The sequence below is a fragment of the Sus scrofa genome, chromosome 6, assembly GCF_054392235.1.
Source record: "Sus scrofa isolate SSC_HxYL_T2T_F1_AM1 chromosome 6, Sscrofa_HxYL_maternal_Yorkshire_Landrace_v2.0, whole genome shotgun sequence".
Classification (NCBI taxonomy): Eukaryota; Metazoa; Chordata; class Mammalia; order Artiodactyla; family Suidae; genus Sus; species Sus scrofa.
The window spans coordinates 134,395,208-134,416,419 of record NC_139388.1 but is presented as its reverse complement, the minus strand read 5'-3'; the positions used below and the strand labels follow the sequence as shown (position 1 = coordinate 134,416,419).

General features: G+C 37.2%; 2 long non-coding RNA genes across 2 annotated transcripts in view; one reads left to right on the top strand and one right to left on the bottom strand.

Moving 5' to 3' along the window:
• LOC146402825 (uncharacterized) overlaps positions 1-15,650 on the bottom strand; it is a 105,246-nt gene extending 89,596 nt beyond the window's left edge. The window contains exon 1 of the long non-coding RNA XR_014807915.1: positions 15,515-15,650. This is a non-coding gene — a long non-coding RNA (uncharacterized LOC146402825). The remainder of the gene's footprint in view (positions 1-15,514) is intronic.
• The window catches only part of LOC146402824 (uncharacterized), a 125,838-nt gene that overhangs the window by 32,234 nt on the left and 72,392 nt on the right, over positions 1-21,212 (top strand). The window lies entirely within an intron of this gene.

Sequence of the window (21,212 nt, the reverse complement as noted above, 5' to 3'; positions counted from 1 at the left end):
ATGTCTGTCTGGCTTCACCATGGATGGGAGGAGCTCTTCTGTGAGTGATTAGATATCTACTTTATTTCCTTAACTCCCATTCAGCCAACCTCTGAGTTCCCAGTTTGTCCCATGGTCATTGAAACAATGACATCTGGAGTGTAGCTGTCTGTGTTAAGGACTCAATATCATTTAGATATCTAGGTTTTCTTAAAATTTCTTTGTCTCCTTGGCTCTGTTTTCCCTATATAATTTCAGTTCTGCCATATTTACTCTGGATATTAGTTTCCTTGACATATAACACAGAAGCAAAAATAACTGAGAAGTTCTGGAGGTTTTCTTTTTTTCTTTCCTTTCAATGTTATACAATCCATCTTTGACACATTAAACCTCCGTATTTTGTGTTTTAACCTGATTAACACTATTATTATAGGTCTGGTCCACTCTCTTTTAATCACCATGATTAAACGTCCTCCTTTAAATCTTTTGTGCATGCCTTTTTAATTAATTTATTCCAAAAATATTTCTGGGAGCCTTCCAGTTGCCAGTTCCTTTCTACATGCTGATAGTAAGTTCATGGACAAAACACAGGGTAAAAGTCTGTTCTTTGGTGCCTATCTTCTGAACTGAAGAAAAAGAAAATCATCAAACAAGGGTAAATATAATGTCAGATATTGGAAGTGCTATAATGAAAAATAGGGCAGTGCAAGAGGGTTAATGAATAGGGTGTTGAAGGAAGGCCCTTCAAGGTCACAAAAAAGCAGAGCAGAAGAGAAGGAGTGAGCTGTAAGATAGCTGCCTGGAGAATTTAATAGACAGAGGGGATAATTAGGGCAAAGCTTTGAGATGGGACTGTGTTTGGTTTGTTCACTATAACGGATGCAAGTGGGCTGGTGGGTGGAATAAAATGGGACACCAGAAACCAGAAAATAAATACAGGAAAAAATAAAAAGCAAAGTAGACAGATGGAACAAATTGAAAACAAATAGCAAGAAGGAAGATGTAAGTCAACCACATCAATAATTACATTAAATACATATGGTCTAAACCAATTAAAAATCAAGATTGTCAGTCTGGTTAAAAAAGCAAGACAACTGTATGCTAAGTATAAAAAAAAACTGTCTACAAGGATCTTTAAATAAAGATTCAGAAAAATCAAAAGCAATAGAATGACAAAAGATATGTCATATAATCCCTAACCATCAGGAAACTAGTATGGCTTTACTAATGTCAGACAGGAGACTTCAACACAAGTACTACCAGGTATAAAGAGGGACATTTTATAACATTAAAAGTGTAAAATCGACTGAAAGACATAACAATGGTTTTGTATTATGGTAGAATATAAGTAACATAAAAGTTACCATTTAACCACTTTCATGAGAATAGTGGCATTAAGTTCATTCACATTGCTGTGCCACACGGCCACCATTCATCCATAGAACTTACTCATCTTCCAAAATTCACACTCTCTACCCATTAAACAATAACTTCCCATTTCTCCCCTGCCCCAGTCCTCTGGAAGCCATCATTCTATTTTCCATCTCTATGAAACCCAACTCCCTGCAGTGGCAATGCTGGATCCTTAACATGCTGCACCACAAGTGAACTCCAGGTTGACAACTCTAGGTATCTCATATAAGGGGAAATATATATTCGTCCTTTTGTATCTGACTTATTTGGCTTAGCATGGTGTCTTTAGGGTTCATTCATGGTGTAGAATGTCAGAATTTCCTTCCTTTTTGAGGCTGAATATTATTTCGTTGCATGTATATACCACATTTTATTTAACCACTCATCTGACAGTGAACATCTGGGTTGTTTCTACTTTTTGGCTATTGTGAGTAATGCTGCTGTGAGCATGATTGTATAAATATCTGTTCATTCCCTGCTTTCAGTTCTTTGGGGGATATACCCAATGGTTGCTGGATTATATGGAAATTCTATGTTTAATTTTTTGAGGACCAGCCTAATTGTTTTCCACAGTGGCTGCACCATATTACATTTCTACCAGCAAGGCACAAGAGTTTCAGTTTCTCCACATCCTCATCAATATTTGTTATTTTCATTTTCCTTTTTATGTAATGACTATGCAAATGGGTATAAAGTAGTATCTCATTATGGTTTTGATTTACATTTCTCTAAAGATTAACGATGTTGAATATCTTTTAATGTGCTTATTAGCCATCTGTATATCTTCTTTTGAGAAATGTTTATTCAGTTCCTTTGCCTATTTTTAAATTGGTTTATTTGGGGTTTTGTTTGCTTGTTTGTTTGGCAACACCCATAGCATGTGGAATTTCCCAGGCCAGGGATTGAACCTGCATCATACCAGCAATCCAACCCGCTTCAGTGGCAATGCTGGATCCTTAGCCTGCTGCACCACAAGGGAACTCCAGGTTGTTTGTTGTGTTGTAGGAATACTTTATATACTCTATATTAATTCCTTATCAGATATATGATTTGTAAATATTCTCTCATTCCATTGGTTTTCACACTGTTGATCATGTCCTTCAGTGCACATATAATAATATTAATGAATTTTAAAATAAATGAAGCAAAACTGATTTAAAAGAATAAACAGACAAATCCATAATCATAGTTGATTGTTTTAACATTCCTCTTTCAGAAGTTGATGGAACAAAAATATCTGTCAAGATAAAAATTTGAATAACAAAGTTGACTTAGTTGGAATTTATTTTAAAAATAACTTACCCAGACTAAAATTTTATAGAATATCTTATCTAAGCACCACAGAAGTAAACCAGAAATCAAAAACAGATTGAATAACAAAAGAGATCCATGAAATACCAAAATATTTTAAATTCAAGTAACGCATTTCTAAAAATGTGGCTAATAACAAATCACTGTTTTAATTCCATTAAAATCCGTTTTAATTGAAGAAACAAATGGCATTAAAAATACGATATTTCAAAATTTATGTGCTGCAACTAAAGCAGTGCTTCGAGGGAAATGTATAGGCTTAAATGTATATATTCGAAAGGAAAGAAGGTGCAAAAACAGTGATCTAAATTTCTACATTAAGAATCTAGAAAATGAAGAGCAAGTGAAAACCAAGGTAAGTAGAGGGGAAGAAGTAAAAATATCAGGGCAGGAAAAAAAAAAAGAAAACAAACATCAGAGAAGTTAATGAAGTCAAAAGATGGTTGTTTGAAAAGAATTTTATAAACCAATAAACTTCTAGTGGCTTGAATAAGAAATCAAGGCAGAAAACACAAATTGGTGGGAGTCTCCATTGTGGCTCAGCAGTAATGAGCCCAATTAATTATCTTTGAGGATGCCTGTTCAATCCCTTGCCTCGCTCAGTGGGTTAAGGATCTGGTGTTGCTGTGAACTGTGGTGCAGGTCACAGACACAGCTGGGATCCCACATTGCTGGGGCTGTGGTGTAGGCAGGAAGCTGCAGCTCTGATTCAATTTGACCACTAGCCTGGGAACTTCCACATGCCGCACATGTGGCCCTAAGGAGCTAAAAGCAAACAAACAAAAAAACCCCACAAATTATCATTTGTGGATATCATTCCGGGTCCTCAGACATTGAAACTACATTAAGGACCACTCCAACTCTGGCTTAGATATAAAAAGTTGAAGAGACCATCACTCTCACCTTAACAACCAAAACCAGGTAGATCAGATAAATTACAAAATGATGGGATTATAAAATCAGTCAAAATACTGAGCACAAAAAAGAACTACAAATGATCTAAACAACCAGAAATCGAAGAGTCATGTTACATAGGAAAGGAAAGCCCCCAAGTACCCTCATCCTGGACAGAAATGAGAAGAATCTACCAAGGGTGGGATTTGGATACTAGGTGATAAATAAGAGCAATGTCATTTCTGTATCCTAGGAACAAAAACCCAGAAGACAAAAAGTTTCTATCTAAAAAAGTTTCCATTAAAAGAATGGGTTATTGATATAAGCAACGGCTGGATGAATTTCAAACACATTATGTTGTGAAAAAAAACAAAAGCCAGACACATAATTATTCCATTTTTCTATATTACATATTCCAGATATGTAATACTTGTGAATACATTTAACAAAAAAAATCAAGACGTGGGTATTGAAAATTCACATCGTTCCAAAATAAATAGAGAGAGATAAACCATGTTCAGAGATTGGAAGACTCAATGATGTTAAAATTGAGTGACTCTATACACACAAATTGGTGTATAGAGTCAGGTAAACCCAATCAAAACCCTAGAAGAATTTTGTAAAAACTGACATATATATCATAGAATTATGTGATACTATAAAGGACTTAAACAGCCAAAAAAAAATTTTAAGCAAAATAAGTCTATATTGATAACATTATTTGATTCCAAGACTTTAATATAAGGCTATAGTAACTATGTGGTATACATGTTAGTTCAATAATAGACAAAAAGTCTATTAAAAATGGTAGGGTGTGTATATAATCAAGAGGTTTTTGACCCAAGTACCAAGATGTTTCAATGAGAGGAAAATCTTTTCAACAAATATCACTGAAACAAAAGGACCTCCTTCTGGAAACATGAATGAACTTCACCCACTAGCTCACTCAATATATAAAAACTAATTTGAGATGGATTACAGACCTAAATGTAAAAGCTAAATCTATAAAACTTGGAGAAGAAAATATTAATTTTTTTAATCACCTTGTGCAAAGATCTCTTAAATAAGACACACAAAAAGCATTAGCCATAAAAGAAAATATTCATATTCATAAAGTAGACATTATCAATTTTAAAGACTTGTTTTTAACAAAATACATCATTTAAGCAAATAAAATGGCAGGGATAGTGGACTGCTAGAAACTCCTGAAATGCATACACCTAACAAAGGATTTATATACAGAATATAAAAGAAACTACTACTATTAATAATAAAAAGAAAAACAACTTTTTATTTTTATCATTGCCAATTTTTTTTAAATGGGCAAAAGACTGAACAGACACTTTACCAAAAAAAGACACACAAATGGCCAATAAGCACATGAAAAGTGCTCATCAGAGAAATGCAAATTTAAACCAGAATGTGGTACTACTTCACACACACACTTAAACAGCTAAAATTAAAATACTGACAAAATCATATGCTGGTGAGAACGTGTAGCAACTGGAACTCTCATACAGTGCTGGCAGGAGTATTAAAAACGCTACAACCTTTTTCAAAACTAGCAGTTTCTTATACAGTTATACATCTTCCCTTGTTACCTAGTATTTCCTCTCATAGATATTTACCCAAGAGAAATAAGAACATATGTCAACACAAATACTTGTACAAAAATGTTGTAGAGGCTTTGTTGGTAATAATCAAAAAAAGGAAGCAATGCAAAATCTCAATAAAAGAACACCATAAAAACAAACAAACAAAAAACCCAACTGTGGCATATTCATACTATTGTTACTATTCAGCAATAACAAAAAGAATGGATTATTGATATAAGCAACAACTGGATGAATCTCAAACACATTATGTTGTGCAAAAAAAAAAAAAAAAAAAAAAGCCAGACACGTAATTATTCCATTTTTCTATGAAATCCCAAAACAGGCAGAACAAATCTAGAAATGAAAAATCAGAACTGTGATTGCCCATGGGTTTGGAGAATATTCATATATATATTTTTTCTATATATATATATTCTATATATATATGAATATATACATCTATATGTATGTATATGTGCCTCAATGAGAGAATGAGAAAGAATAGGAAAAGAGAAAGTTGAGACAGCAAGTAGGGATAATTCTTATGGGAAGGTCTGCTATAAAAAGATTCAGAAAAGTGGAGCTGGAAGGGAATGTGGGCTCAAGGTAAAGGTGGTTTTTATAAAGCCATGTGATATTTCAGTATTTTTGTACCATGATTCAGAGAAGGAATACATAAAGATACAGGAAAAGAAGACCCAAATATAGAAGGGACATTCTTGAGAAGGTGAGGTGGGGTGGACCCAGAGCATAAGTGGAGGGCTCTTCAGAAGGTCTGTGAATAACCACCCTGATTTCTTTAAACACCCCCAGTTAAAAAAGACAATGCATTTTAAGTGTTTAATGCAGTGCCGGCAAATACTCAGTTGCCAAAAAAGAAACACACACACACACTTCCTTTTTTATTACTCTTCCTTACTACTCTTCCCTTTTTCTTTTATTTGATTATTCGGATTACACAACATCGGGAGTTGCACAACATACACTTATTCCAACACGCAGAGAAAGCAAAGTTTGTAACTAAGGAAGGATGATGACTTTAGCTTAAAGAACTGTCTACGAATGGTTTTAGAAACTGATAACTTTAATAGTTATTCTCAAAATAGAAGCACAACACAGAGAGGAAATGTAAAAAACTTCTTGGTCCAGTGCCGGTTCAAGAGCTGAATTAAGTTTACAGTAGAACAACTTGTAATTATCCTTTCCTCATTTTTAACAAATTGAAAGCTTCCACTTTTCTGTAAATGTTACAAATATCCTAAACTGCCTGTGATTTCTCTAAACCTCACTGGTTTAGAATTAATATCACTAAAACTCCATTCTCATCATTTACAGGACTACACACACATATACACAGACACACAGACACAGATACAGACAGACAGACAGACAGACAGACAGACACACACACACACACACACACACACACACACACACACACACAGCCTGTGTTCTACATCGACAAATACCCACAGCTTGAGATTAATAGTCAGGAGTTAGGAGGGCAGGAACCTTCAAGAAAAACCACATGTAAAGGGCAAAGTGAATTTCTAATATTGGGGACAACAAGCATTAACTAATTTTTCCTACTGGAGTGCACTGTCCTTTAGTCTCTATTTCTGCTCCTAATTGTTCCTGCAGGTAGTAGGTTAACATGTAACGTACTTAGAGAAGGAGCAATTGAATATGGCATAGATACTGAAAGAAAGGGCTCAATAAAAGAGCAGCATGTGCTCTAATCTGGCCTTTTACAACATCCACTATCAAAGAGCTTTGGGGGTTTAAGGGGATTAGATACCATAACCCATCTGTCAGGTCATTATGTAAGAAAACGCTCCTGCTGTTTTTAAGGGAAGATGCCTCACTGTATATTATTATCATTAAGCATTTACGAAGTACTGAAAGCTTGCAAAGCACTTTCAAGGTATTTTTATTTGTTGTTCCTCACAAAATGCTGGCAACTCAGAGAATGATTTACAAATGAAGAAACTAAGGTACAGGAAAAAAAAATGGCAAACGTCTCAGTGACCCAGGAGTAAAGGGAGTACTTCCTGTCTCCTTCCACCTAAAAATATGTCAAAGGGTTATTTTGTTTGTTTATTTCCCTTTTATAAGCCAGGACCAAGTAGCCTCTGTTTTCCTGCAATCCTATGCATTATTTCCTAACAAATACTTAGGGGTTATTTTCTGTAGACATAGGATGTATCTTAACAGCTGTACATCATGATTGACATTGTTCCATATGGGAGGAGAAGCAGGATGCATTCAAGCATGGCATGTGTAAAGACAGACTGATATATCGTAGCTATCATTTACAAAACTGGAGGTCCCAAATCTAAAGCATAATGAGGCAAAAATGAAATACTACATGTCCATTCATCCATATTGCTGGTAATTTGCTAGAAATAATTTAGCATCCCAGTAAACTCTAAGCATGTCACTTAGTATACAAGGAAAAAAAAAATAAAGCTGCCCTCCAAAAAAGAGCAACACTATCTAATTTGGGCTCCCTGGAGAGTTGTAACAGTGACAATAACATGGGTGCAGTCACCTGACTACATTTGTTTTTCTGAGATTTTTCTCTGGCCTTTTAAACAGAATTATGGGAGTCATTTCTGTGAGTTTTATTATTAAAGGCTTGCAGTTTTCCTTGGAAAAGGAATTAATCCCTATTTAAAATAAAGGAATGAATAGCATTTATATATTTAGGTCTTAATGTCAGAATATATTCCTCAATTGCACAAAATTTTAGAAGGATAATCATCAAACTGGAAGACAATTAAAACTGTATTTTCTATCTTTTAAAGTTGTTGTGTCTTCCCCGTTAGAAGGAAAAAAAAAATCCTACTATTGTTTAACCATGAGCTGCTAAAAATGATTACCAATATTCACTTACTTGTTATCTACTGAGCACCTACTAAATGCCAGACACAATCCCTTTCTTAATGAGTTTGCAGCTTGACAGACAGGATAAGATATATTTGTATATAACTTTATTGCAGGGTAAAAGGTGATGATTCCATCAGTGAATTACAGGTACATTATTCTGGAGATGGAGGGAAGGTACAACTCCAGACAGAACTGCCATCTCATTTACAAGGTGGAGGCAGGGCTGTGTCTTGTAAGGAAGGAGGAGAGATGCTGTACATAACAGATTTCAATTGAGGTGATTCTCCAAGGATGCCTTGGAATTGGGCAGGAAAACAGGGAACTAGGAAAGGGGACATTCTAGAAGAAGGTAGTGGTGAGTGTAAAGGCACAGGGGCAGAGAAGGGACTTGCAGGGGAGCACTAATAGAAGCTGGTAGACCTCAGTAGTTCCTAAGTGGTTAAACTGGATTTTAACTCCTTGTAAAAGAAAGTAGGAATGAAGTCAAAGGCAGACCAATTAGTGCCATGTTTACAAATTTGATTAATTCTCAGATTTAAGAAATTCTAGGGGAGTTCCTATTGTGGCTCAGTGGAAATGAAATCCGACTAGTATTCATGAGGATTGTGGTTCGATCGCTGGCCTCATTCAATGCATCGGGGATCCTGGGATCAGGCATTGCCATGAGCTGTGGTGTAGATTTCAGACACAGCTCATATCACTTGTTGTTGTGGCTGTGGCTGTGGCCAGCAGCTGCAGCTCTGATTTGACCCAGCCTGGGAACCTCCATATGCTGTGGGCGTGGCCCTAACAAGCAAAAAGAAAAAGAGAAATTCTGAGTATGGTGGCCTGGGGTAAAACCTTTGAATTTATAGCTATAGGAGTTCTTGTCATGGCTCGGTGGAAATGAATCTGACTAGCATCCATGTGGACACAGGTCCAATCCCTGGCCTTGCTAAGGATCCGTGTTAAGGATCAAGTGTTGCCATGAGCTATGGTGTAGGACTCAGACACGGCTCTAATTTGGCATTGCTGTTGCTGTGGTGCAGGCCAGCGGCTATAGCTCCAATTTGACCCCTAGCCTGGAAACCTCCATATGCCGTGGGTTTGGCCCTAAAAAGTCCAAAAAGGAAAAAAAAAATTTATAGCTATAATAATGCACAGGTGATCTGGATATTCAGCCATGTTGGGAGCCACTGGTTCCTTTCAGTTTCCTCTCATTCAATTTCTCTCATTCAATTTGTCTCCTCGTGTCATACCATTCTCTGCCCCTATCTCAGTAACTTCTCACCTAGATGACTGCAATAGCCTCCTTTCCTCACTTTCTTGTTACTGCTAGAATCTTGTTTCTAAATCGTAGCTATACTCTTCACTGCCCTACCTCAATGACACAGATAACTCCATATTGTCTCTTACACAAAGGACATGGTATGTACTAAGTTAACCAAAAGCTTTATGACATAACCTCCCTTTCCTGTTTTATCTGTTTCCAGCACAAATGCACTCATGACACACACACACACACAAACACACACTCCTAACATTTTCTAAAGCCCATTTAACCACTGTTGCGATATCCTGCATTACCCTTCTTTACAAGTAGAAATATTAAATACTAATGATATTTAGCATTTTGTTCCTGGGAATCTAGTCAAAAGAAATAATCTCTATAGAGGAATGGATAAAGAAGATGTGGTGCATATATGCAATGGAGTACTATTCAGCCATAAAAAGAATGAAGTCAGACAGAGAAAGGCAAATACCATATAAGATAATTTATATGTGGACTCTAAATATGATACAAATGAACTTATTTACAAAACAGAAACAAACTCATAGACTTTGAAGAAAAAAAAAACAACTTTGTTAAACCGAAGTTTGGCAAACCGAAGTTTGGCTTTGAAGTCCTTAAATCTGTTTCTGTTTTCTAAGTTCTATTGTACCATTTCAATTAGAGTTCACCTACTAGTTATTTTATATTATATTTATCTTTCTCTATCTGGTTTACACTAAGTAGTATGATAATCTCTATGTCCATCCATATTGTTGCAAATGGCATTATTGCATGCTTTTTTATGGCTGAGTAATATTCCATCGTATATATGTATCACATCTTCTTTGTCCAACCCTCTGTGGATGGGCACTTAGGTTGACTCCATGTCTTGGCTATTGTAAGGCGCGCTGCCATGAACATTGGGGTACTGTACCTTTTCAAATTATGATTTTCTCCAGATATATGCCCAGGAGTGGTATTGCTGGATCATATGGTAGTTCTATATTTAGTTTTTTTAAGGAACCTCCATACTGTCCTCCACATACAGTGGTTACACCAGCTTACATTCCCACCCACACCCTCCCCTGTCTTTTGTGAATGGTCTCTCTCTACTTGATGGCTTCCTGCTGGCTTATTTTTCCCCTTGTTTTTCACTTTCCTGTATTTCATTCTTAAAGACCAGTTAAAATGTCCCTCCTACGATGAGTATTCTCTGTTCTGCTAAGCAAGTAGCTATTCCCCTCACCAGACTCCATAGCCCCTGACTAGGTCTCTGCTATCTCATGCCTCACACTGCATTATGATGACTTGCTAGTCCACCATTATGTAAACCATGAGGGCCCAGAAAGCAAGGAGCATTGCTTATCTAACAGAATGGTTTATCATACGCCTTCCTACATTTGTGAATAAATCAATAAACGGTTCAATTCGGAGTAGTAAAGGCTTGAACCTTTTGAGTGTTGGGGGGCTGTTGCACAGGTAGATTATAGGCTTCTTGCCTATTAAACATGAATGATAAAGCTATGAGGGGTATCAAAATCAAGGTCAAGCCTAGGTGATGGTGAGGATGATCTTGTAAGAGAAACCAGAAAACATGGGATGAGAAAGAAAAGAAATGGAAAATTTGACAGATTCAGGGTGGGGCTTGAGGAGGACAAGGAGAAAGAGAGCTCTGGGCTCCAGGCATAGATGCAATAGACAGGCAGACCAGCTTGTGCACCTCTCTCTGTAGGCTGGGGAATATGAGCTTCTCCATGCTCTGCCTGGGATCCTCTGCCTTCTGGCTCTCTTGCTCTTGTGATGCAGTATTGATTGCTGTTAGTCACTGTATGACTAAGTGAGAATCAACATATGTGTAACCAGTCTACTGAGAGGGCTGAAAGTATTAAGAAACAAACAGGAAACTCAGCCTTTCAACACATCAGATCCTCCATCCCCATATCTAAGTGACACTTCAGGTAGCTCCAGTAAATTTCTAGTCATTTCAGTAATTATGACTCATTTCCAGGTAGTAAAAGATGTGGTTAAATTTGAAATGTTAATCTCACATCTCATTTAAAGTGTCTCTTCTCTTCTTCCTCCAGCATGTTTCAGGCTCAACCTGAGTCCGGGATGCTGTAGCAAAATGCTGGACTGTCTGCTCTTCTCCTCTCCCTCTCTCCCCTCCACCATATATTCTGGCTTTTCTAGAGTCAAAATAGGGATACGGAGTGTTCAGAGAAAGGGACACAATATTGCGACTTAGGCAATGATGCTTATCATTCCGTACCTCCTGTTCCTGATGCTTTACATGTATATTCTGTATATTCACATTATGTTTCTTGCAGGGGCCATTTGTGGGTGCCTAAGTGGCCTCTATCTAGCTGATGTGGGCACTGCCCACCTACCTTCACGCACACGTGCGCGCGCGCACACATACACACACACACACACACACACACACACACACACGAGAGTCCTGTCGAAGCAGCTGGAGCATAGTTACATCTGGGACTTGCTCTGTGGAAAGTCCAGATTTGTATGACAGCAACTGATGGGAGCAGAAGCTTGCCTTAATGCTGCCATGTCTTCTGGCACAGGTGACTCCACGAGCCCCACAAAATCTTGATGAACCCATCACTCCATAACAAATGGCTTGCTTTCTCGCTGGAAGGTAGTCTTATTGTAACAGGAATGAAAAGAGAATGAGAAGAGAAACAAATAGTGTTCAGTTTTTAAATTTTAAAGTAGATTTGTGAAACTGATAGCAGAGGGAAAAGTTTGAATGCTAAAGCTTTCCTTGCAAGAACCAGGTTATTTTGCAAGGAAGAGTGATTTTTTTTTAAATTCAAAAACACAGTTTGGGGAATTGGGTAAGAAATAAAAAGGCAAGGCACTGAAGGAATTTGAGATGTAAAGTTTATGCCATAAACACTAACTAGAAAGACCAAAAGAGAGCCAGGTTACTGCACTCCAGAGGAGATAAAGATTCAGGGGCTGAAAGAGGAGAGACAATGATGGAAGAGGATGTGATTAGGGAGAGGGGTCTGGGAGGTTCAAGATGGGGGCCCAGGACTGGAGGAAAAGCAAAATGCACTCAGAAAGCAACCAGAGCAAAAGCTACTTGTTACCAGTACCATAGAGGCATAGAAAACCATCTCAGAAATACAGAGGCATAGAAAACCATCTCACTGTCCCAGGTCCATTCTAAAAGCATCTCGTAGACCACTATACATCATTGGTGCTAGGCAATTCCATCAGCTGTTCTTTTTATTATCATTCAGGAATTTACTATTCACTTCAGTCTACTTACCACCTACTGATTATGCCTATATCATCCTTTGCAGACCATCCACTCCTTCCCACTGACTCTCTGGAAGCCCAGGATACATGGAAGTCTCCAACACAGTGCACTGGAGTCCTAGTGCAGTAGTATCACTGTAGAAGGAGAGGCCACCAGCCCCCAGCTTCTGTACATGGATTGTACTGATTACTCTCACTCAATGCCCCAAGCAGTCCCCATGTAAAAACACCATAGTTACAATGATTTTTCTTAGGATGAGATCCAGACATACCAAGGCTTACCTAGGGGCAAAGCATAACAACAAAAATAAAACCTGATATAAATTTGGAAAAACCAGAATATGGCAAGGTAAATTTCCATCTTACTTACTGTAAGTTATTGCATTGGCCATTGTAACCACTTTCTCACCTTGAATATGTGTGAAAATTGGCTTTCCTGGATAGATAGGCTTCAAAACCACTTTCTTCTATTGTCTCATATATTAAGAACAGTATAAAAAATATTTTATTCTTTTCTATAAAGTGTAAATTATGTTGAATAAGTTCCTTATCTTTTTTTTAAGGATGCACCTGCAGCTTATGGAAATTTCTAGGCCAGTGACTAAAGCCGAGCCACAGCTATAACCTGAGCCACCGCTGTGGCAATACCAGATCTTTTTTAAATTTTTATTTTATTACATTTTTTGATATTTACAGTTTTCTGTCAATATCTGATAATAGCATAGTGACCCAGTCTTACATATATATATATGTGTATGTATGTGTGTGTGTGTGTGTGTGTGTACATACACTTGCACGCACACACATTCTTTGTCTCATACTATCTTTCATCATGGTCTACCCCAGGAGACTGGAAATAGTTCCCTGAGCTATACAATAGGACCTCATTGCTTATCCATTCTAAATGTAATAGTTTGCATCTACTAACCCCAAACTCCTCATACATCCTACTTCCTTCTACCTTCCGCCTGACTACCACAAATCTGCTCTCCATGTCCCACTGCGTCAGGCCAGAGATCAAACCCACACCTCTGCAGTAACCTGAGCCACAGCAGTCAGATTCTTAACCCATAGCACCATGGTGGGAACTCCATAAGTTCCTTATCTTAACAGAAGAAAACAAAGAAGAAGGAGCCTATGTAGAGGTGGTATGGCTCTGAGGAATTCTATGGTTGAATCAACACAAGTATTTAAAGATGTTATACGTTGAATTTGATAAAAGTCAGGTTTCAAAATTAAATACCAGAAATTTATCAGGCCATAAAATATGTTCATAGTGCATTCCACATGTCTCTAGATATGCACATGGAAATAGTTCATTCAACCTAGAAATGTTTTCCAGGTCTTTTGAAAGGTATTGTACTTATATTGACCACTTCAGAATCTATGAGGGCTGACCTCAACAATTACAAGCCATGACTCCTGCCTTCCATTGCTTTCCATATCAATAGGCTAGAGCATAATGGAAAACCCTCAATATTCAGCAAATCTCAGACAGTCCTTGAGTGAGTGACTATAGATTATATATTCTATTCAGGTCTACAATTGCAAAGTACCTTTGTAGACTACAAGATGAGATATCAATAAAAATTGTTTTCTCTGTTTTTTCCACATTTTAACAAATATTTGCTAAGAACCTACTTTGGTGTACTAGAAGCTGAAGACACAAAGATAAATGACAAACAAACCTTGCCTTTAGGGAGTTCATAATCTCTTTCATTTAGTGTATTTATATGGTGTTCCCTTCTTTTTTGCTATTCAATTTATTTAGATAAATGGGGTGTGCCTGTTAAAATCCACATTCATACGTATGTCACAGTGTTTGAGAAGAAATCTGATTCTCCCTCCCTCTTTTTGGACATTCTCCACACAAATGTCTGAAGTCTGTTTCTTTTTCTGGTCTTCTCCCTCCTTCCGCCTCAAAATTTTATTTCTCCCCCCTTCCCTAGTGAGTTAAGTGAAAGTATATTTTATTTTTTATTCGTTAGACTTTTGTGTTCCCCGATCTCAAATCTTAATTTTATAAAACATTTGTTTAGGGAGTTCCCATTGTGGCTCCGCAGGTTAAGGAACCCAGTGTAGTCTCTGTGAGGATGCGAGTTCAAGCTCTGGCCTCATTAGTAGGCTAAGTATCCAGCATTGCTATAAGCTGCAACTTAGGTTACAGCTAATGGCTCAGATCTTGTGTTGCAGTGGCTGTGGCACTGGTCGCCAGCTGCAGCTCTTATTCGACCCCTAGCCCAGGAACTTCCATATGCCACAGGTGCGGCCGTAAAAATAAAATAAAATTATAATAAAATAAAATAATAGTTTGTTTATTACTTAGGTAGCTCTTATGTCATTTTCTCCCTACAAATATCAGTAGGACTTGATGGAAAATCAAGTTCTCTACCTTCTGAGCTGATGTTGAAGTTTTCGTATCTAGACACCATATCCCAAAATTAGTTTCCTATGAAATATAATGATAATAAAAAACCATAAATAATAGAGGGTGATTACATTCATTTCTCATTTCTACTCTTTGTCTGATAGCAAATGTCTCACTCTACGATTTTCATTAGGCTTGACCTCATTTCATTTATGTTCTTAGTATGTGGACTAGGATAAAAACTATTTAATTTGAGAGCAATAAGAAATAGCCTTCAAAGAAATCAGAAAGTGGACAGCTTATGAGCAAGAAGAAAATTTCTATAATACCTAGAAAATAATATATGAACAAACCTGGCTCAATCACCATTTATTTCATGCCCTTATATAACTAACTCCCTCATACAAAATGAAATAAAGTTTACATGCATTTTAATTACACCTTATTTTGGGACACCCCTACATTCTAAATTCAGTCAGATTATCCACCTTATTCATTCTCATTTGGGGATTCTTTATTATTAAGCCTTACCCTTAGTCTTAGCTCAAAATCCTGAGTGAATAGATGATCTCCTGAAAACTTTGCTTCTTACAATCCACTTTAGGAACTCTGGGCCATGGCGCTGGATTGCTGCAGCTCTCTGTCTAACAGGGACTTTGGATCCTTTGTTCTGCTAGCTGCCTTCTCTCTATGTTTTATGATGGGAAAAATTTTAAAGCTCTTTGGTCACATGTCTGCACTTGGAGTTTAAACTGCAAATGATTGACCACATCATGCTACCTAGAGCATGCGTATAGCTCCATCACTCCCAGCCCTCTCCTCATCCCCACAAATGTTCTTGCTGACTTCATGCTCAGCTCTCATTGCTGGACTAAAGTTATTCAATTCAGTGGAAATTTTTGAAATACATCTCTGTGCCACACAATCTGATAGGTGTTCAGAAATACAAAGTGAAAAGACAGGAACCTCATTTTAATTAATTAGCACAGGAGTTTCCATTGTAGGTCAGTGGGTTAAGAACCCTACTAGTATCCACTAGGATGCCAGTTTGATCCCTGGCCTCACTCACTGGGTTAAGGACCTGGCATTGCTACGTCACAGATGTGCTTGGATTTGGTGTTGCTGGTGAGCTGTGGTGTAGGTCACAGACACGGCTGGGACCCATTGTTGCCATGATTGTGGCTGTGGCTGGCAGCCGCAGCTCCAATTGGACCCCTAGCCCAGGAACTTCCATATGCTGCAGGTGCAACCTTAAAAATTATAATAATAATAATTAGCACACAATTTACTAGGAGGGGAAAATGTGAGTAATTGCCAAAAAGAAGTTTTAATGTATCATTAGAAGTTCATATAAGCAAGCCTTAACATAAAGGACTGAGACAGGTAGTAATGAGGACATTAGGGGCAGGTGGAGATTTCAACAGATTTCAAGTAAAGGGAATAGAATTTTACAAAAGGAAAAGCATAGAGGTAACCAGCAGAGCCCCTTCCAAGAATTGCATGAAACAAATGTTACAGATAAACAAAGAGGCTCAGAGAAGCTTAAGATAAAAGAGGCTTAAAAGCTCTTGTAAAAGGCTTAAGATGACAGAGCTAGTATTAGATTTAGAATTAATACTCAGGTCTATCCAACTCCAGAGCCCATGCTTTCCACATTATTACCTCAGAATAGAATGCAATTCACTGTCCATATTACACATATATTGCAACATGAGATGCCTTCTTAATTCCTAATTCCTTGTCGATATTGTGCTGCCCAAAACATGTTCAACCTGATTCAAATTGGCTTCCTTCCCCACTACTTCACTGAAAAAGCTCTTGTGAAATTCATAACCAGCCCCACATTGACCAATTCACCTCTCTTCTCACCTCACACAATGTCAATGCAGCTTTTTTCTCCTTGAAACAATTTCTCCTCTTGGCTCCTATGACCCTTCATCTCCCTGGTTTTCCACAGTGGCTGCTCTTTTTCAGTCTCCCTAGCTATCTTGTCATCTCCTTCGCTCTCTCTAAGGTAGGAATATCCAGGCCTGGCTGTGAGTCTTTCTACTCTCTATCTACCGTCTCTTCCAAAGTGAGCTCCTTCCAATGGCATGGTATTAAATACCTCCAACTTCGAATGCCAAAATGACACAGAAGTGGCTTAACGTGTAGACCCTGGAGCCAAGGTTCCTGGATTGAAATCCTAGCGCCACTGACTAAGCTGGGTGATCTCAGGTTACTTGCTTAACCTCTCTGTGCCTCAGTTTTCTCATTTGAAAATGGATACAAGAATAGTAGCTATTTCTATATATAACCTGCTTCCCAATACTTCCACTTGGATATAAGACTTAACATGTCAAAACTGAATGCCGTATTCCCCAGCCTCCACAAACCTTTCTTTCTCATGTCAATAAATGTCAGTTAATCATACATTTAGATGTTCAAATCAAAAATTTAAAAACATCCTTGATTTCTTCCCCTTGACTGCCTCCCAACACTGGCAAGTCTTACTGCTCTACCTCCCAAATATTTTTCACCCTAATCAAAGCTATCATAATCTCTTACTTGAACTTTAGTAGCCTGTCCACTGATCTTCCTATATTCACTCTTTCCACCTTACAATCTCTCTTCCAAGTAGGAGTAAGAATGATCTTTCTTAAAAGGTATAGAGCACCGCACTCTTCTGCTTCAAAGCATCCAGTGGCTTTCCATTGGACTTAAAAATCCAGCCTCCACACAATGGCCTTGAATAGCCCCTTTGTCTCCATTGCCATCTGCCTGGCCTTCCCTGATTTTCCCCAGGCCAGCCCCTCCCTCATGTCATAGTCACTCTCTGTTCCTTAAACACACCGTCTTACACTTTCCAAGGACTTTGGGCTTCAGTGGGATGTTCTTCCACTGGCAGAGGTGTTTTACCACTGGGTCTCTAGTACATAATAAGAGTGTTATTATATATGTTCATTGCAGCTCTATTCACAATAGCCAAGACATGGAAGCAAACTAAATGTTCATCAACAGAGTGGATAAAGAAGATGTGGTACATATACACAATGGAATACTACTCAGCCATAAAAAGGAATGAAATAATGGCATTTGAAGCAACATGAATGGCTTAGAAATTCTCATGCTAAGTGAAGTTAGACAGTGACACACCAACATCATGTGCTATCACTTATATGTGGAATGTAAAAAAAAGGATACAATGAACTTTTTTGCAGAATAGATACTGACTCACAGACTTTGAAAAACTTGTGTTTTCCCAAAGAGACAGGTTGGAGGGTGGGGAAGATGGGCTGGGGGCTTGGGATGGAAATGTTATAAAATTGGGTTGTGATGATCATCGAACAACTAGAAATAAAATTCATTAAGTTAAAGGAACAAACGAACAAAAAAGAGTGCCTAGAAATACTGTGTGTTTTGTAAATAGTTATTTGATTGATTTATAGATTAATTGACGGTACTTTATAAGTCAAACTTTTATTAATTTAATTTATATTTTACATTCTTTAAGGGAATTTTCTATATAAAGGATGCCTAAAGTAAAATATTTTTAAGTGCACAGAATAATTCCTAAGTTACAATTTTTAAATTGGGATTTTGAAGTTGTGTGTGTGTGTGTGTGTGTGTGTGTGTGTGTGTGTGTGTGTGTGTGTGTATGAGTGCATATATGTGTGGTCTGTATTGTGTACGTAACATGATCTAGAGATTTTTTTTTTAGGGATGGTTTTTAAGAAGTAGGTAGCTCACTAATATATGAAATTTGTTATATTCTGAATTAATTGTGTCACATATAGAGTTAGACCCAGGTTCTTAAATACAATTACTGTTTTTTCAAAACTAAGTAAGAAAGGACAAGAACAGCACAGGACCTCAAGGGTACACTCACACAGGGCAACGTCTTCCCAACACATGCTTGTCAACATTCCTAGCAGCAAGCCACAGAAACCTCGCAAATATTTTCACAGAATGTTTTCAATCCACAAGCTGCTTCCTATAAAACTTCTCTTTTAAAATCTTTCAAAAATAAATGTTTTAGGTGTGTCTTTATTTTTTTCTGATTTTTCCTGAATTTAAAATTGCATGAAAAGAACTTTCCTAAAAGCATAGAACTAATGCATTTATTTGTAGTCATGACCTTTTTTTTTTTTCTTCTTTCTGCCCTCACCCTACTAAATGCACCCCCCCTGAGGTTGACAAGTATCTAAAGATCCATAAAACATGAATTTAATAAGTATAATAAATCATTTGTCACTGACATTTTTAAGATTTGGCCTTATCGAGTTTTAACTGATATGTTTTGCAGGTATCCTGCTGTTATATGGAAGCAATATAAGTTTAATATTGAATTACTGTAACTTAAAGACACTGTTTTACTAAAGTATGAAAACCTTAAGAGGGAATAGTGTCCCTCAAATAATTAAGGCAAGACTTTAAGCCACAAAATCCAGCAAAATTTCCAATTAAATTTAACCATAATTAATTCTTTGGGAATTTAAAACTTATTGGTGAAATTTTCACATGTCCATTTTGATGGTCAAGTGTCAGTCATTTGTATTCAGAGTTGCCCTTCTATTTAATAGTACTAAAATCTCTGTAAAGAAAATTTCCAGACATATCAGTTCTCTTAAAGTTGGATATTATCCACTTTATTTTCAAACAATATAAAAATGAAACATCCACTACTCACACATTTAAAACTCTTGCAGTGTTACTTAACTTCATTATACTAGATGGAGGAAAATATATTCTCTTGAGAACCATTTCTGATAGGACAAACAAGATCAATATTCAGAAACTCAAATATGGGCAATAAATAAGAATCATAATGAAGAAACACACTGTGCATAGAAAATATCTGAAGACAAAAATATGATCCATAACCCCAACTGCCATAATCCTAACTAATCACCACACCTCATCCATCAGGTTGAGAGGCAGGTAAAAGGTTCCTCAGTAAAGCATGGACAGGATTCTACCGCCTACAACGTGAAATGATGGCCACTTAATGTATTTTTTGTAAAATGTGCTTATGTTGCTCTCTCTTGGTGAAAAAGTAGTACTGTTCAAATTGATTGCTTATTTCTTAAAACTTTTTTAAAGGTTTTCTTGTTAAGAGAAACAGTCTGTTTTGATACAGCATTTTCAGTGCCATTTGCACAAATTGAAGTGCTAATTGCTAACCTTAGAACAGCTAGAACTTCTTTAAATAATTCTGAGTTTCTAAATTGACGTGAATTAAAAGCCAGTTGGAGCACACACTCCAACATTTTCATTTATGGGCTCCCAGGAAATTTCACTTTGTAATAAACAAAGAACCAAAGAAAATGAATAGAAGGGTACTAACTACTTAAGAAATTCAGCTTTGAGAACCTGAGTCACTGAAAGGTGAAAGTATCTGCAGTCTCCTAAGTGCTCTCTCCATTTACATATTTGCAGAAACAAATTATGATCCATTTGAAAAGAAAATTTACTGTATAAATACAAGTGGTAGCAAAAGTCCAAATGATTAATTTTTTTAAAAAAATGTGTGATTACCAATTTAAAAATCAGAACCAGTGGTTTGCTGGAGCCAGCTGGTACCAACCTACAAAAGCTGACTGTGAACATAACTTCCCAACTCCATGTTCACTGACATATTTGGGGTTTTTTTGTTTGTTTTTTTGGGCTTTAAGGCCACAGGTATAGCATATGGAAGTTCCCAGGCTAGGGCTTGAATCGGAGCTGCAGCTGCCAGCCTACACCACAGCCACAGCAACATGGGATCCGAGCCATGTCTGCGACCTACAGCACGGTTCACTGCAACCCTGGATCCTTAACCCACTGAGCAAGGCCAGGGATCGAATCCACGTCCTCATGAATATTAGTTGGGTTCGTCACCTCTGAGCCATGATAGGAACTCCTCATTGACATATTTTTGATATTAGAAATCTGTCATGATGGAAGTATTTACGCTATAGAAATTGTCAAACACTATAAATCAGAGTTTTGTTTTTCTGTGTGTGTGTGTTGTGTTGGAGGACGGACTGTTAACTACTTACCATCATACCACTAGAAATGCCAAAGAGCATGCCAAAAGATCTTTCCCATTGGTCAGTGACAACTGATATATATTTAACAAATTAACAGAAAGGGAAACTCTTCCTAACCACAAAGAACATGAGCACTGAATAAAGACCCTCTCAGGGGAAGTCATTACATACTAAACATTGTTTAAGTGAAAATACTACTAAATCGAGTATAGAATCTT